The sequence below is a fragment of the Bubalus bubalis genome, chromosome 8 (assembly GCF_019923935.1).
Source record: "Bubalus bubalis isolate 160015118507 breed Murrah chromosome 8, NDDB_SH_1, whole genome shotgun sequence".
NCBI lineage: Eukaryota > Metazoa > Chordata > Mammalia > Artiodactyla > Bovidae > Bubalus > Bubalus bubalis.
The window spans coordinates 101383367-101402150 of NC_059164.1; positions in this window are offsets into that span (position 1 = coordinate 101383367).

Here is an 18784-nt window from a genome sequence, read left to right on the forward strand (position 1 = left end):
TTCCACTTCCAAGATGTCTATATTTTATCTCTATATCAAAGTCATTGAGAATGGGGAAAAACTGACAAGGTTGATAACAGTACAAAGTTCTCATGCTTAGTCATTCAGTCATGTCCGACTCTTTGCCATCCCACCAGGCTCCTCTGTCTATGGGACTTTCCAGGCAAGAATACTGGAGTGGGTTGACATTTCCTTCTCCAGGGGTCTTCCTCATCCAGGGATGGAACCCACATCTTCTGCATTGGCAGATGAATTCTTCACCACTGCACCACATCAGAAGCCCCAACACAATTGAATTTTTGCATATTGATCTTGTATCGTGCAACCCTGCTGTGTTTGTTTCTTAGTTTTAACAGTTTGTGTGTTCATGGGTATATATGGATTCTTTGTGTGCGTGCTAAGGTGCTTCAGTTGTGTCCAACTGTTTGTGACCCTATGAACTGAAGCCCGTCAGACTCCTCTGTCCATGTCATTCTCCAGGTAATGATAATGGAATGGGTTGCTATTCCCTTCTCCAGGGGATCTTCCCAACCAGGGATCAAGCCCACGTCTCTTACATCTCCTGCATTGGCAGGCAAGTTCTTTACCACTAGGGCCACCTGGAAAGTTTGACAGCATTTATTACATGCTTTAAATAAACATGAACAAAATTAAATGCATACAACAACAGAGTTATATCTTTGAAACTTAACTGTGATTTTAAAATATAGCTATAATTATTAATGCTATAAAATAGAAACTTTGTGGAAATAAGATAAAATATCTCACAAAATTGTTAAAAACATATAGATGATACAGTTTTAGTTGACAGTACTAATATTCAGGTTATCCAAGAACTTAATAAGCATAATTTAAGTCTGAATTTGGAAATAAGGAGTTCATGATCTGAGCCACAATCAGCTCCCAGTCTTGATTTTGCTGACTGTATAGAGCTTCTCCATCTTTGGCTGCAAAGAACATAATCAATCTGATTTTGGTGTTGACTATCTGGTGATGTCCATGTGTAGAGTCTTCTCCTGTGTTGTTGGAAGAGGGTGTTTGCTATGACCAGTGCATTCTCTTGGCAAAACTCTATTAGCCTTTGCCCTGATTCATTCTGTATTCCAAGGCCAAATTTGCCTGTTACTCCAGGTATTTCTTGACTTCCTACTTTTGCATTCTAATCTGCTATAATGAAAAAGACATCTTTTTTGGGTGTTAGTTCTAAAAGGTCTTGTAGGTCTTCATAGAACCATTCAACTTCAGCTTCTTCAGTGTTACTGGCTGGGGCATAGGCTTGGATTACCATGATATTGAATGGTTTACCTTGGAAACAAACAGAGATCATTCTGTCATTTTTGAGATTGCATCCAAGTACTGCATTTCAGACTCTTTTGTTGATCATAATGGCTACGCCACTTCTTCTAAGGGATTCCTGCCCACAGTAGTTGAGTCATCTGAGTTCAATTCACCCATTGCAGTCCATTTTAGTTCACCGATTCCTAGAATGTCAACGTTCACTCTTGCCATCTCCTGTTTGACCACTTCCAATTTGCCTTGATTCATGGACCTGACATTCCAGGTTCCTATACAATATTGCTCTTTACAGCATCAGACCTTGCTTCTATCACCAGTCACACCCACAACTGGGTGTTGTTTTTGCTTTGGCTCCATCTTTTCATTCTTTCTGGAGTTATTTCTCCACTGATCTCCAGTAGCATATTGGGCACTTACTGACCTGGGGAGTTCCTGTTTCAGTATCCTATCATTTTGCCTTTTCATACTGTTCATGGGGTTCTCAAGGCAAGAATACGGAAGTGATTTGTCATTCCCTTCTCCAGTGGACCACATTCTGTCAGCTGACTGTGGCTGACTGGAGTCACATTCTCGAGCTGACTGTGGTTCAGATCATGAACTCCTTATTGCCAAATTCAGACTTAAATTGAAGAAAGTAGGGAAAGCCACTAGACCATTCAGCTATGACCTAAATCAAATCCCTTATGATTATACAGTGGAAGTGAGAAATAGATTTAAAGGACTAGATCTGATAGATAGAGTGCCTGATAAACTATGGACTGAGGTTTGTGACATTGTACAGGAGACAGGGATCAAGACCATCCCCATGGAAAAGAAATGCAAAAAAGCAAAATGGCTGTCTGGGGAGGCCTTACAAATAGCTGTGAAAAGAAGAGAAGTGAAAAGCAGAGGAGAAAAGGAAAGATATAAGCCTCTGAATGCAGAGTTCCAAAGAATAGCAAGGAGAGATAAGAAAGCCTTCCTCAGTGATCAATGCAAAGAAATAGAGGAAAACAACAAAATGGGAAAGCCTAGAGATCTCTTCAAGAAAATTAGAGATACCAAGGGAACATTTCATGCAATGATGGGCTCGATAAAGGACAGAAATGGTATGGACCTAACAGAAGCAGAAGATATTAAGAAGAGGTGGCAAGAATACACATAACTGTACAAAATCATGATGTATCACAAAACCAGATAATCATGATGGTGTGATCACTCATCTAGAGCCAGACATCCTGAAATGTGAAGTCAAGTGGGCCTTAGAAAGCATCACTATGAACAAAGCTAGTGGAGGTGAGGGAATTCCAGTTGAGCTATTCCAAATCCTGAAAGATGATGCTGTGAAAGTGCTGCACTCAATATGCCAGCAAATTTGGAAAACTCAGCCATGGCCGCAGGACTGGAAAAGGTCAGTTTTCATCCCAATCCCAAAGAAAGGCAATGCCAAAGAATGCTCAAACAACTGCACAATTGCACTCATCTCACATGCTAGTAAAGTAATATTCAAAATTTTCGACTCCAGGCTTCAGCAATATGTGAACCATGAGCTTCCAGATGTTCAAGTTGGTTTTAGAAAAGGCAGAGGAACCAGAGATCAAATTGCCAACATCTGGGTTCGATAAAGGACAGAAATGGTATGGACCTAACAGAAGCAGAAGATATTAAGAAGAGGTGGCAAGAATACACAGAACTGTACAAAGTCATGATGTATCACAAAACCAAATAATCATGATGGTGTGATCACTCATGCAAAAGCAAGAGAGTTCCAGAAAAACATCTATTTCTGCTTTATTGACTATGCCAAAGCCTTTGACTGTGTGGATCACAATAAACTGTGGAAAATTCTGAAAGAGATGGGAATACCAGATCACCTGACCCGCCTCTTGAGAAACCTGTATGCAGGTCAGGAAGCAATAGTTAGAACTGGACATGGAACAACAGACTGGTTCCAAATTGGAAAAGGAGTACATCAAGGCTGTATACTGTCACCCTGCTTATTTAACTTATATGCAGAGTACATCATGAGAAACGCTGGACTGGAAGAAGCACAAGCTGGAATCAAGATGGCCGGGAGAAATATCAATAACCTCAGATAAGCAGATGACCCCACCCTTATGGCAGAAAGTGAAGAAGAACTCAAAAGCCTCTTGACGAAAGTGAAAGAGGAGAGTGAAAAAGTTGACTTAAAGCTCAACATTCAGAAAAGTAAGATCATAGCATCTGGTCCCATCACTTCATGGGAAATAGATGGGGAAACAGTGGAAAGAGTAGCAGACTATTTTTGGGCGCTCCAAAATCACTGCAGATGGGGATTGCAGCCATGAAATTAAAAGACACTTACTCCTTGGAAGGAAAGTTAGGACCGATGTAGATAGCATATTAAAAGGCGGAGTCATTACTTTGCCAACAAATGTCCGTCTGGTCAAGTCTATGGTTTTTCCAGTGGTCATGTATGGATATGAGAGTTGGACTGTGAAGAAAGCGGAGCACCGAAGAATTGATGCTTTGAACTGTGGTGTTGGAGAAGACTCTTGAGATTCCGTTGGACTGCAAGGAGATCCAACCAGTCTATCTTAGAGGAGATCAGTCCTGGATGTTCATTGAAAGGAATGATGTTGAAGCTGAAACTCCACTACTTTGGCCACCTCATATGAAGAGTTGACTCATTGGAAAAGACCCTGATGCTGGGAGGGATTGGGGGCAGGAGGAGAAGGGGACGCCAGAGGATGAGATGGCTGGATGGCATCACCAACTCGATGGACATGGGTTTGGGTGAACTCCTGGAATTGGTGATGGACAGGGAGGCCTGGCGTGCTGTGATTCATGGGGTCGCAAAGAGTCGGACACAACTGACCAACTGAACTGAACTGAATAAGCATGATAAATGAGAATTTTCTTCATCTGTAAGAAACCACAAGAAGTGATAACATTAAATGTAGAACTTTTTCTTAAAATACAATCATCAGAGCAAATCAAACATTTGAGTAAAGTAAAAGTAAAGCAATTGGCAAAGTGAAAGTTGCTCAGTCATGTCTGACTCTTTTATACAGTCTATGGAACTCTCCAGGCCAGAATACTGGAGTGGGTAGGCTTTCCCTGCTCCACAGGATCTTCCCAATCCAGGGATTGAACCCAGGTCTCCCACATTGCAGGTGGATTCTTTACCAGCTGAACCACAAGGGAAGCCCTTGAGTAAAGTGATTAAAGTGAGAAGTGCTAAATATCACTTATTTTATTTATTTGGCTGTATCGGCTCTTAGTTGTTGCACTCAAGATCTTCACCGGTTCATGTGGATCCTTTGTTGCAGCACACACTCTCTAGTTGTGGCGCATGGGCTCAGTAGTTGTGGTACCCAGGCTTGCTCCATGTATGTAGGATCTTAGTTCCCCAGCCAGGGATGAAACTTACATCCCCTGCATTGCAAGGCAGATTCTTAACCACTAGACCACCAGGGAAGTCCCTCACCTATTTTAGATACAACCCCTGATACACACTATGTAGAATAGATTATATAAATTTCTTTCTATTTCAAAAAGGCACACACATATGTAAAATTTTATAGGAATGTGTTCAGCACATTATATGACTAGAAAAAGAGTATATGTATTTTTAATAATGTTGACTGTCAGGACCAGTCCAACAACAAACCTACCTGAGGGAGTGGTGCCACAAAAGAATAAGGGAAAATAAGACTCAGAAACAAAGTGGGCATCAGGGGCTGATGCCATTTGCAGGCAAAAGCCCAGATCCTAATCCTTGTATGCCTTTTATTGTTAACTTCTACTTCCTTATTCGTGCTCTAGAGATATCTGTTGTTTACAATCTCAGATCAGGGATAAAGATATACAATGCACAGTGCTCAGTGTCAAACCTTCAGGCCTTTCATGACTTTGTTTAACACTTTGGCTAGTGACACCCTTTCTCAGCAACTCCCTCAAGGCCCTGGTTTTCCAGGAACAGTCACTAATGGTTTCCCATCAGTCACATCAGTACTTCAACATCTTGTTTTCAAGATGTCTTTCCAGGATGTACTTTTTACTGCTCCCAGCCCTTCACCTGGATGTGATGAGAAAGTCATCCTTATTTTTCAAAGAAGCCCCATTAATTATAGTACAGGCCTGTGCATAGTATATTCCCTACACTGTGACTCCTTCTGCAAGAATTATCAGAAAAACCTGTTGGTCAGGGGAAACCAAGTGTATTGGACTTACAGCATCAAGTGAGAGCATCATCTTGACAGAATGTTAGTGTCTCAACAGTCTGTGTTCAGGTAACTTAAGGCAAGCTCTTCCAAATAGGGAATTGGTAAGGATTAGGCAAAGTTTGTGATTTCCCTTGTGGCTCAGACAGTAAAGCATTTGCCTACAATGCAGGAGACCCGGGTTCGATCCCTGGGTCAGGAAGGTCCTCTGGAGAAGGAAATGGCAATCCACTCCAGTACTCTTGCCTGGAAAATCCCAAGGATGGAGGAGCGTGGTAGGCTACAGTCCATGGGATCGCAAAGAGTCGGACATGACTGAGTGACTTCGCTTGGTCACTTGGTCTAGACAAAGTTTGTTACCTAATAGTTTAGGATTAGTGGGCAAATTAAGTCTTGAATCAAGTCTGTAAACACAAACTCTTGTTCTGATAAGCAAGCTGTTTGCCCAGGTGAGCACACTGTTCTTTTCACTATGAAAAGAACTATAGTTACCACTATGAGGTAACTGTTTGCCTTGATAAACTGGTGTGCAGAAATTTCCTGAAGCAAATGATGAAGTTAGTTATTTACTGTTTAGCAATCTTGTCTCCTTGGGCTAGAAATTCCTGGGGAAAAACAGTTAAGTTCTATTGACACAGACACTATCAATTCTCAGTAGAATGCCTACAAAAATAATCTAGACAAATCTACAAGTAATAAACAAAATAATCTAGACAAAATAATTTGAATGGCAAGGAGTATGACAGTGTCATAACTACACATGGAAAACATAAGGGATCATAGCAACAAATCTCGGAAAAAAAAGAGAAAACATCCTGTATTGTTTGTTTTGTTTAAAATTGATAGAAAACATACAACTTGTTTGACATCAATATTGGAGTTTATTGAAAACAATTTTAGGAAAGAAATTTGAAGCCATTTTTGGGGGGGAAAAAGAAAGTGAAGTTGTCATGACACTAGAAACTTACTTGAAGGAAAAATGCAATGTTCTGTCAAAAACCATTGTGGTGGTGCATTTTCTGCAACACAAGTCAAAGGTATGGTTTTGAAAATAATCATTTTAACATTTATTTGGTTACTGCTAACTTGTAATAGCTTTGGTAAAGCCAACATTAAATTAAAAATGATGCCGGAACAAAAACTCCAAGTACACAATGCACTTAGAAGCATCAAGGGAATTAATACTTTTTGAAAGACAAATGAAGCAATAATGTTTATGAAAAATATGTTGATACTACACAAATTGCAGAATCTCTTGACATTGATAACTCCCAATATCAGCGGTACCAAAAAGGAGTGTTGTGCTTAGTTGCTCAGTTGTGTCCAACTCTTTGTGACCACATGGACTGAAGTCCGCCAAACCCCTCTGTCCTTGGGGATTCTCCAGGCAAGAATACTGGAGTGGGTAGCCTTTCCCTTCTCCAGGACCAAAAAGAGTAAGAAGTTTCAATTCAACTGAGAATCCCATTTATGATTCAAAACTAAAACTCAAATTCAAACTTCTTTTCTGTATATTACATACAACAACATTATTTTTGAAGAAGAGTTTTAAATTACTGAAAGAATATACCTTTCAGTGTCATAGATGGCAAACGTAACTTAAAGAATAAACTGCTGCAACTATGTAAATTCTAATAGTTGAAATTGGTGAACAAAGTAAGGACAATGATACTGATGGAAATTCAATGTATAAGGAGTAGAATCCTAAACTGATTTCTAAAATCTATACTTATAATACTCCAGTTTAAGAACTGCAGTATATTTGCAGTAATAATTTGCAGGACACATTTTCAATAACTTTTTGTAGCTCTTGGGATAAATGTTACCTTACAGTTATAATTGCCAATGAAGTTTTATAGCTTCACAAAAATAAAACTTATTAAAGTACACAGTCACCAAAAAAAAAAAAAAAACAACCGCATTTCTATAGGATATAAAACAAAGGGAAGTATGCATTGAAATTGCTGTAAAACAAATTTTGTCTCTGTGAAAGCAAAATGTATAAATATTTTGTAGCAGGTTATTAAGTCATAATACCTTGAGTATTTTAGAAATAATTATGATCAAAAATTATGCTTTATTGTATGTTCAGGAATTTAATTTGTAGATTTTCAGAATTATTATGTAAGTTTCAGATGTAGTGTTATAATTCAACAACTGTATACACTGCAGAGTGATTACCACAAGTCTAATTATCATCCATCACCATACAGTTGACCCCCTTCACACATTTCACCCACACCCAAACCCCCCCTTCCCCTCTGTTAGCCTCTGATCTGTTCTCCATATCTATAAGTTCACTTTTATTTTGTTTGGTTTGTTTTACAGATTCCACATATGAATGAAATCACACAGTATTTGTCTTTCTCTGTCTGACTTATGTTACTTGGCATGACATGTTCAAGGTCTACCCATGTTGTCACAAGTGGCAGAATTTCATTCCTTTGTATGACTTAGTGGTATCAAATATATATGATATATATATATATGTTTATATCTATATATATCTCACATCTTCTTTTTCCATTCGTTCATCAATGGACATTTGGAATGTTCCACATCTTGGCTATTGTAAGTGATGCCACAATGAATATAAGGGTGCTAATTTGTAGAATTTATATAGGATGACCTCAGGCTTACTGTAATTTTATTATTAAAAATAAATAATATACTACCTTCTATAAATTGTACTTGAAGAAAATAGGTTTTTCCATTAGTCATGTATGGATATGAGAGTTGGACCATAAGGAAAGCTGAGTGCCAAAGAATTAATGCTTTTGAACTGTGGTGTTGGAGAAGACTCTTGAGAGACCCTTGGACTACAAGGAGATCCAACCAGTCCCTCCTAAAGGAAATCAGTCCTGAATATTCATTGCAAGGACTGATGTGAAGCTGAAACTCCAAAGCTTTGGCCATCTGATGTGAAGAACTGACTCCTTGGAAAACACTCTGATGCTGGGAAAGATTGAAGGCAGGAGGAGAAGGGGACGACAGAGGATGAGATGGTTGGATAGCATCACTTACTTGATGGATAAAAGTTTGAGCAAGCTTCGGGAGTCAGTGATAGACAGGAGGCCTGGCATGCTCCAGTCCATGAGGTCACAAAGAGTTGGACACGACTGAGTGACTGAACTGAACTGAAGGAAGGGACAAATTTCCTAACACACAAAGTCAGTATGTGGGTGCCAAAGTATAGTCTCAGAATGTTAAAAAGCATAACTCTTAATCAGCACATATCAGAGATTTATCAAACTTATAAAGGAACTAGCAGAATAAAACCAAAGGAGAATTTAAGAAACTGAGACTTTTACAATAAATGGGAAGTTAATGCTGAAATAAAATTGCTAAGTTAAATAAAGTCTTTGATTGTGTGGATCACAATAAACTGTGGAAAATTCTTAAAGAGATGGGAATACCAGACCACCTTACCTGCCTCCTGAGAAACCTGCATGCCGGTGAAGAAGCAACAGTTAGAACCAGACATGGAACAACAGACTGATTCCAAATTGGGAAAGGATTACATCAAGGCTGTGTATTGTCACCCTGCTTATTTAACTTATATGCAGAGTACATCATGCAAAATGTCAGGCTGGATGAAGCTCAAGCTGGAATAAAGATTGCAGGGAGAAATATCAGTAACCTCAGATATGTGGATGACACCACCCTAATGGCAGAAAGTGAAGAGAAACTAAAGAGTCTCTTGATGAAGGTTAAAGAGGAGAGTGAAAAAAACTGGCTTAAAACTTAACATTCAAAAAAGTAAGATCATGACATCTAGTCCCATCATTTCATGGCAAATAGATGGGAAAACATGGAAATAGTGACAGGCTTTATTTTCCTAGGGTCCGAAATCACTGCAGATGGTGACTGCAGCCATGAAATTAAAAGACATTTGCTCCTTGGAAGGAAAGCTATGACAAACCTAGGCAGAGTATTAAGAAGCAAAGACATCACTTTGCTGACAAAGATTCATATAGTCAAAGCTATGGGTTTTCCAGTAGTCCTGCACGGATGTGAGGGTTGGACAATAAGAAACGCTGAGTGCTAAAGAATTGATGCTTTCAAACTGTGGAGCTGGAGAAGGCTCATGAGAGTCCCTTGGACTGCAAGGAGATCAAAGCAGTCAATCCTAAAGGAACTCAATCCTGAATATTCATTTGAAGGAGTGATCCTGAAGTGGAAGCTCCAATCATTTGGCCACCTGATGGGAAGAGCAGACTCACTGGAAAGGACACTGATGCTGGGAAAGATTGAGGGCAGGAGAAGGGGGGGACAGAGGATGAGATGGTTGGATGGCATCATCCACTCAATGGACATGAGTTTGAGCAAACTCCAGGAGAGAGTGAAGGACAGGGAAGCCTGGCATGCTACAGTCAATGGGGTTGTAAAGAATTGAACACCACTGAGGGACTGAACAACAACAAAGTTAGATAAAGATATGCAGTGGTTAAAATCCTATAGGGTAATAAAGCCATCACCTTCAGGTTTATCTTTCCTATCAAGCAAAAAAGAAAATAATTGCCAGAGATTAGCTTTAAGATGGAGGAGGCAATGGCACCCCACTCCAGTACTCTTGCCTGGAAAATCCCATGGATGGAGGAGCCTGGTGGGCTACAGTCCATGGGGTCGCTAAGAGTCAGACACAACTGAGCGGGGCTGCACAGAGTCAGACACGACTGAAGCGACTTAGCAGCCGTAGCAGCAGCTTTAAGAATTATAAATTATTAAACCTCTGGGCTCTAATTAATTGTACCAACAAACTTATGTTCTCAGCGTAAGATTCTTTACCATTGAGCCACCAGGGTAGCCCATGACATTAATTACTTTTTGACTTATATCCAAGTTTGGGATAATTTTTTTTTTTTTTAACGTGGACTAGTGTCAGTCCTTTGTATTCACTCTGGAGCAGGATGCTGCACTTTGTTGTATCAAAAACAAAACAAAAAGAATTCAAACCCACAATCTACAGAGGAGTGAGTAACACTTTACTAAAGGTTGTATGGCACCCCACTCCAGCACTTTTGCCTAGAAAATCCCATGGACGGAGGAGCCTGGTAGGCTGCAGTCCATGGGGTCGCTAAGAGTTGGACACGACTGAGCGACTTCACTTTCACTTTTCACTTTCATGCATTGGAGAAGGAAATGGCAACCCACTCCAGTGTTCTTGCCTGGAGAATCCCAGGGATGGGATGCTGGGTTGGCTGCTGTCTATGGGGTCGCACAGAGTCGGACACGACTGAAGCGATGCAGCAGCAGCAAAGGTTGTTCAGTGTTATAAAAGAGAGGGTTACCTTGCCTGCATGGATGTTTGCGTGCTAAGTCGCTTCAGTCGTGTCCGACTCTTGTGACTCAATGGACCGTAGCCCTCCAGGCTCCTCTCTACATTGCCTGTCTCACAGCAAAACCTCGTTTTTGAAATTCCATCAGATACCTGCATGCCATACTTCCTATCCATCTTTCCTAAGGTACACTCCTCCACATTGCCTCTCCCCTAACACCTTTCCTAGCTCTTCTTTTTTCTAAAGTGAAGTGTTAGATGGAGGGAATATTGAGTAACATCCTCCAAACAGAGAAGGAACTTTGAGGCAGAAAAACAAAGCAGGCAACTCCATGAAGTGCAATTATGACGTTTATTGTGGGTAACTCATATGCAGGCAGAATCAGGCTGACGAAGATCCAGAGGCATTTGAAGCTGCACTCTGTGCTGCCGGAAGAGGTATGAAGGATTTAAGGGGCTTAACCTAAAAACTTAATCTGACTACTAAGGGAGGAACACGTCCATAGGACCTGGGGCTTTTTCCTCCCCTTCCCCCTAGGGAGGGTCTCATGACCATCATGCCCTGCAGGGCATTAACTACCTACATCAGCAGAAGCCATTCCTGCACTTTTCATATCAGATGAAGGCAAAGCTAAATGTTGATAGAGGACTGATCTGGCTCCTTTTTGCATTCCTAGTGAGTAGGCTAGAGCTCAGTCATGCAGAAAGGGGAGGGGCTGGACTGTGGGCCTGAGATTGAGCTGACAAAACAGAGTTAGTGTGCTGTAGCCTCTGACTACAAGCCTTCTGCTGCGTCGTAGCCTCACATCCAGCAGGCTTTAAGCAAAAAAACATTTCTTACTAATGTTCAGTTGCTTGTGTCTGATGCTTCACAACCCCACGGACTGCAGCACACCAGGCTTCCCTGTCCTTCACTATCTCCCTGAGATGGCTCAAACTCATGTCCATTGAGTCAGTGATGCCATCCAACCATTTCATTCTCTGTCATACTAGTGGGATTCAAGATATGGGACCCCATGGGACTTCCCTGATGGTCCAGTGGGTAAGACTCCATGCTCCCACTGCAGTGAGCGGCTTTGATCCCTAGTGGGGGAATTAAGATCCCACATATCACCTACATAGCCAGAAAAAAAGAAAAGACATGTGACCCCAAAATATGGCACTTTGGTGTATTGAATATCTTAAACAGGAGTATGAGGGAAAAAAAACAGCAGAAAGAGGAAGGTCATTCCGACCTCCCCTTTCTTACTCTTCTCTGAAACAGGTCAGCAATCCCCCACATGAATGTACCCTCCCTGTACCAGGAGGAAGAAAGGCACCCTTATTACCATAGATAGGGAAATGGAGGCTGAGAAATATGTATAAATAAGCCTTGTTAACTAACTCTTATCTTCCCAATTTCTCCTTTATCATTGACTACTCATAGTGCAAATATCTCTGTCTTCTCAATTCATCACAAATTTATTGTTTCTTTGTCTACAAAGTATAGAAGCTCCTACTCTGGTCCTTTTCTTTCCGTCTTTATTCTCTAGGAGAGGAGCCCATGTATTTGTAACAATTCAGTAGAAGGTGTATGTGTTTTTCCTGTTAATCTGTCTTAGATGATTTTAATTTTCAGACCTAGCCAGGGACCCTAAGAGGGTTGAAGAAAACTTTCCTCCTCTGTAGTACATCAAGAGCCAAAATGAATAATAAATTTCCAGCATTTTTTTTTCTTTTTATTGTCACTGTTGGCCAAAACTGACCAGCCTTGCCTAAAAAAAAAAAAAAAAAAAAAACATAAAAGATAAGTGGGATGGTCTGTTTCCAATCATTATTTCCTGGGTACTAACCCTGTGTTCCATCTTTTCGTATCTGTTATCTCTCTCAATCCTTGCTATAATTACTCATATTACTATCAACATTTAACAAATTAAACAACTAGGTTCAAAGAGGCTTGACAAGTCATAGGTAAAAATAAATAGCAAGGCTCCAGTTGAGATTCAGGTCTTCAGATCCCAAGCTCAGAGCTGATTCCTATTGCTTAGCTCAGAATTTATGTACATCCATGATTTTGTGCTTACTCTAAGGTGCAGCTTAGAATCTATTAACTATTTCTTCTTCTGCAGGATTTCTCAACCTCAGCACTGTCAACATTTTTCTTTCCCTCAAGAGGCTATCCTGTGCACCGTAGGATGTTAAGCAGCATCCCTGGCTTCTACCCACCAGAATTCAGTAGCACCCACTCCCAGCCTTCCCTAACCCTAATCATGCAAAATCAACCTGAATGGAGAATCACTTTTCTACTTTGTGCTGAGTTCCTTTGGGATTTGCATCTTCTGTTCCCTTCAGTCTGTGAGAACACTTGGAGTCCCAAATATGGTATGCTGATGCAGAAAACCTCTCTTGCCTGTACCCTGTACTGGTACAGAGGTACAGGGTACCTCACCTGCAGTAACTGACATCCTCACTGTGAACTTCTATCTTTTCTTGGAGAGCATCCAAAACCTACTTACATTGTCTTGATTCTGTGCAAGCTTATCCAATCTACTTGATTCAGTGACTATTCAAGACCAGGCTTAAAATTGAATTGGCTGCCCCAAAATGATTTACTGGAGGCTTCTGGAAAGATCCCCCACAATTGGATTAACTATTTTGATTAATTTGGCCTGTCAGTTTGTTGGGAAGGAAGGGGAATAGCCATTTAATTTATTTATTCACTTAATTTATTCAACTTAATAATTTATTTAGATTAATTGCTTTATTTCACTGATACTGGGACTGAGAAGGCTTTTTAATTTTTTTTTACTGAACTGAAAAGCTAAATTTATCAGATCAGTTGTGCATTTAGACTCAATCTGGATGCAGCATCTATCTCAGCACAAATTATTTCATATCCTTTATTTCCCAGAGAATGTAGTTCAGTTAATAAATAATCAATTTTCAGAGGCTATTTCTAACCACTCTTTTCTTTTTACAGCAAAGAGGATAGGATGATTTTTTCCTTAAATTTCAGAAGCTATTTTAAAAAATAAATGTTTGAAGAGCACTTGTGCTTGTTTGAGCATGCGTTTCAGGCAAGAGAGAGTATTGTTAGTGTGTACATAGAACTCAGAACAATCAATGTGTGTCATTGTAGTCCATGGTGGATTTCCTGTGCAATGGAGGGAAGAATAAGAGAAGACAGACCAGAGGGTGCACGTCACACTAGATTTCTTAGGAAGCTCGTAAAAAAGGATTTACTGTATTTTGATTAATCCATCCTTCATCCACCTTGAGTGTCTCCATGGCAACCAGATATTTGTTTCCCAAAGATGGTCTTTCAGACTGTGGAAGGTTCATTCAGCTCCATACAAAACCCCCTGTATTCCTGAAGCCCACATCTTTGAAATTCTGTGTGCATAGACAACCACTCCCAAGCCCTTGTCTGTGTTACTGATCCCAATGCTAGTATCATTTTATCAATGCCAAGGCATGATCAGTTGTTTAAAGCATTTTCTCAGAGCCAACAGAGACATCTGTTTCATCTCTATTCCACAAAAACAAAATTTAAGTGTTTTAATCTCAGCCTAAAGGAAGCTAGCTAAATGGTCATTATGGGGCTTGAAAACATATATACAGTGTCACATATTGGCTGGAGTATTTCAGAGCATCCACCAGTTAAATGGTCCCATAAATTTAAAAATTACCTTTTATCAAAAGTTAATGATCCCTTTTTCAAAACAAGGTTATAAAGCAGAATCTAATTCAAAGTATACTAACATGCAAAGAGCATATATTTTATAAATGAGGATGGGATGATTTGCCCATTGTCTCACATTAGTCAGAAACTGACCTGAAATGAGGGCGTGGAGACCCAAACTCCCAGCACTTAGCTCTCCCTACCCTACAGCAGGTCTGCCTGCCTTTGTCCTCAGGGGAGCCTGAACAGTGCCCTGGTGATATGTTTTGTGAGTCTTCTACTTCCTAGGAACAGGAAACTCCTCTGTCCTGCCTCAACTCCACCTCTCTACTTCTCAATATGAAAAGATGGCATGGATGGATGGATGGACAGATAGAAGGAAGGAAAGAAAGCTCTGTATTAGAAGTCTGAAAAAATACATAATTTTTTTTAACACATATCCCCAAAAGGTGTTATATGAGGGAAATTCTCTTTAAATGTCTTATATTTTTTTTTCATGACCATGAATGACTTAAAGTCAACAAAAACAAAAGAAAAGCATTTCCATTTTGGAAAAAAAAAAGTTATTTTTCAGGTTTCAAATAATACTCCAAAATAAATTTATCTCTAATGTAAAAACAAACCAAAAAACTGACCATTTGTGAAACTGTAATGCAGTAATTTGGATTTGCACAATTTCTCTCATTATTTCATTAAAAAAAAAATCATCACCTGATTTGTAATGCTGTTATTAATGATTAGGGTAATAAAATCATGTTCTTTTACCCATATTATGGGGCTAATAATTTTAACCTTTATTTATTTATTTAGCCTAAAAGTAATATTGAATTAGTCTGACACACAGTTTAGGAATCATAACTTGAATTATTGGAATTCATTCAGGAAGCCCAGCCTCACTTAAAATTGCTGCTGTCTGCAGTATAATAAATGTGATCGATGGCCTTCTGCAGCGACATAGCTCAGCTGCTCCTCCATTGCTGAGAGAGGTCTCTTTATGTGTGTGCCTGTACAGATTTCTTCAACATTCTGCAACTGCTTCCAACAGGAGCTAGTTTTGAACCTCCTGTTCACAGTTATTTAAGAATAGACTATTATTTTGCATTCACCATGGATCAATTTAGATTGCCTATAACAAAAATAAGCTTACTGAAGATCAATGACTTGTAAAAAAGTAAAAATATACTCAGAGAGAGCCTTTATCAGTTCTGTTTTCCTTGGTTCTTTGTCATTTTGAGCTAGAGGAATAAAATTGGTCTCTACTAGTAACTATAAATTTCCATGATCATCAAATTAGGCAGATTAACAAAAGAAGACTTAAGTTAGTCTACTGTTGCTTTTTAAGAAATAAATGTATAAATAAACTTCCAAAGTTAAAACAGATTGTATCAATGCACTCCCAACATTTTTCCAACAATTCTGATCTTCCTCTTCTGGATTTCCTCCTTCCTTCCATTGTATTTACCACTCAAGTTAGTCATTTTAGAACTAAATTATTTGATACACCTCTTCTAATTGGTTATGACATAACTGTGTTCGAGGATAAGGCAGATTATTTAAGAAATACCCTATGGTAACTTGTGAAATATTTAACTCATAAATCAATTCTTTCATTTTGTAAGTTTATAAATCTAATTAAATATTTGCAAAGAAAAACAACTGCCCAGAAGCCTTATCAGGCTTTTATCCTAAATATAGTTGCAGAATCTTAAATCATAAACTTTTTTATTTGAAAGAAATCTTAAAGACTATTTCATACACAGTTAGACCAAGGTACACTGAGGCTGACTTATTTACCAGTTTTAGAGCACGAGTTATTTAATGAATCCAAATGCTTTCTGAAATCTCTCCATCCTACTATTGTTTTCCATGGGGGGAGAGGAAAGAAAGTCACATACATAACCTTCCTCATTCAACACAAGTCTTGTGAGATACATATTATTCTAATGGAAAAGAGAAAGCAGAGTCTTCTGAGACTCTGAGAAGTTACATAATTTGTCCAAGGTTACACAGATACTATGAGAAGAGAAATTTGAATCTCAAATTGTAACCTAAGTGGATTCCATGAGCAGCCCCAATCCTTAGCCATATCCAAGTTCAGACTACTGATGAAAGGCATTGATAAGAAGAGAATGTTTTGGCCCTTCTCTGGCAGTCCAGCAGTTAGGAGTTCTTGCTTCTAATGCAGAGACTGTAGGTTCAATCCCTGGTCAGATACTAAGATCCTACATGCCAAGCAACCCAAAAGAGAGCAAAACAAAACATAACATTTTACTGACGATTGAAAGTATACATTGAGGAAAATTCATATCACATATAACATTAGGCAAAACCTTAGTAAAATTCTTCTTTAGGTATTTGTTATCTCCCTGCAAAAGTTTCCTATTCTCAGAGATTTCTATTCTATGATGTTACAAGTAGCAATGGAAATAATCAATGTGCACTCCATGATAAAGGAGAGAAGAGAATTTCATTCAAGCTGAGTGCTATAGCCTGGGAGAGACAAATTCATGAAACACTTGAATTGTGTTTTGATTGTTTACAAAATGAAGGAGGCTTAATAGGCAAAAACTGCCAAGTTACGTATGTTGTTCATCAAGAATTAGTATTGGAAAGAATCCCCAAGAGGACCAGTGGTTAGGACTCCAAGTTCCCACAACAAGAGGCACAACTTTAATCCCTGGTTGGGGAATTAAAACCCTGTATGCCATGTGGTGCAGGGGGAAAAATATTAGAAGTATAGGTGATAAGAAGTAAGGGTGCTTGTTTAGCAAGGATTCCTTGGGGTCTGAAATTGTTGCATAGTTACAAGGGGAGAACTTGAGTCCATAAGACTGTAACTGGCTAGCAGATATTGTTTTGAAAAATGGCTTCTGGTATCCTTGAGATTGATACAGTTCAGAAAATTCAGGAATTGATGCAGGAAAGTGTTGGAAACCACACCCACAAGGGCCACTCAGCTGCATTTTGGAAGCCTGAACCATAGTCCTTCCATTGCTATTATCAAATGATCTTAAACATGTCATCACAAGGGAAAGGAATTATAACTGCTTGGTTAACACAGAAGACAAGGTTAGTAAAAAGATGGCCTATTGCCAAGGCTGCATACTAGAAATGTTGCAAACGTTTTACTTTAAAAATGAGGGGTGGATCACCCTAATACCAAAACCTGACAAAGATGCCACAAAAAAAGAAAGCTACAGGCTAATATCACTGATGAACATAGATGCAAAAATCCTTAACAAAATTCTAGCAATCAGAATCCAACGACACATTAAAAAGATCATACACCATGACCAAGTGGGCTTTATCCCAGGGATGCAAGGATTCTTCAATATCCGCAAATCAATCAATGTAATACACCACATTAACAAATTGAAAAATAAAAACCATATGATTATCTCAATAGATGCAGAGAAAGCCTTTGACAAAATTCAACATCCATTTATGATAAAAACTTTCCAAAAAGCAGGAATAGAAGGAACATACCTCAACATAATAAAAGCTATATATGACAAACCCACAGCAAACATTATCCTCAATGGTGAAAAATTGAAAGCATTTCCTCCAAAGTCAGGAACAAGACAAGGGTGCCCACTTTCACCATTACTATTCAACATAGTTTTGGAAGTTTTGGCCACAGCAATCAGAGCAGAAAAAGAAATAAAAGGAATCCAAATTGGAAAAGAAGAAGTAAAGCTCTCACTGTTTGCAGACGACATGATCCTCTATATAGAAAACCTTAAAGACTCCACCAGAAAATTACTAGAACTAATCAATGATTATAGTAAAGTTGCAGGATATAAAATCAACACACAGAAATCTCTTGCATTCCTATACACTAATAATGAGAAAATAGAAAGAGAAATTAAGGAAACAATTCCATTCACCATTGCAACGAAAAGAATAAAATACTTAGGAATATATCTACCTAAAAAAACTAAAGACCTATATATAGAAAACTATAAAACACTGGTGAAAGAAATCAAGGAGGACACTAATAGATGGAGAAATATACCATGTTCATGGATTGGAAGAATCAATATAGTGAAAATGAGTATACTACCCAAAGCAATTTATAGATTCAATGCAATCCCTATCAAGCTACCAACGGTATTCTTCACAGAGCTAGAACAAATAATTTCACAATTCGTATGGAAATACAAAAAACCTCGATTAGCCAAAGCAATCTTGAGAAAGAAGAATGGAACCAGAGGAATCAACCTGCCTGACTTCAGGCTCTACTACAAAGCCACAGTCATCAAGACAGTATGGTACTGGCACAAAGACAGAAATATAGATCAATGGAACAAAATAGAAAGCCCAGAGATAAATCCACGCACCTATGGACACCTTATCTTTGACAAA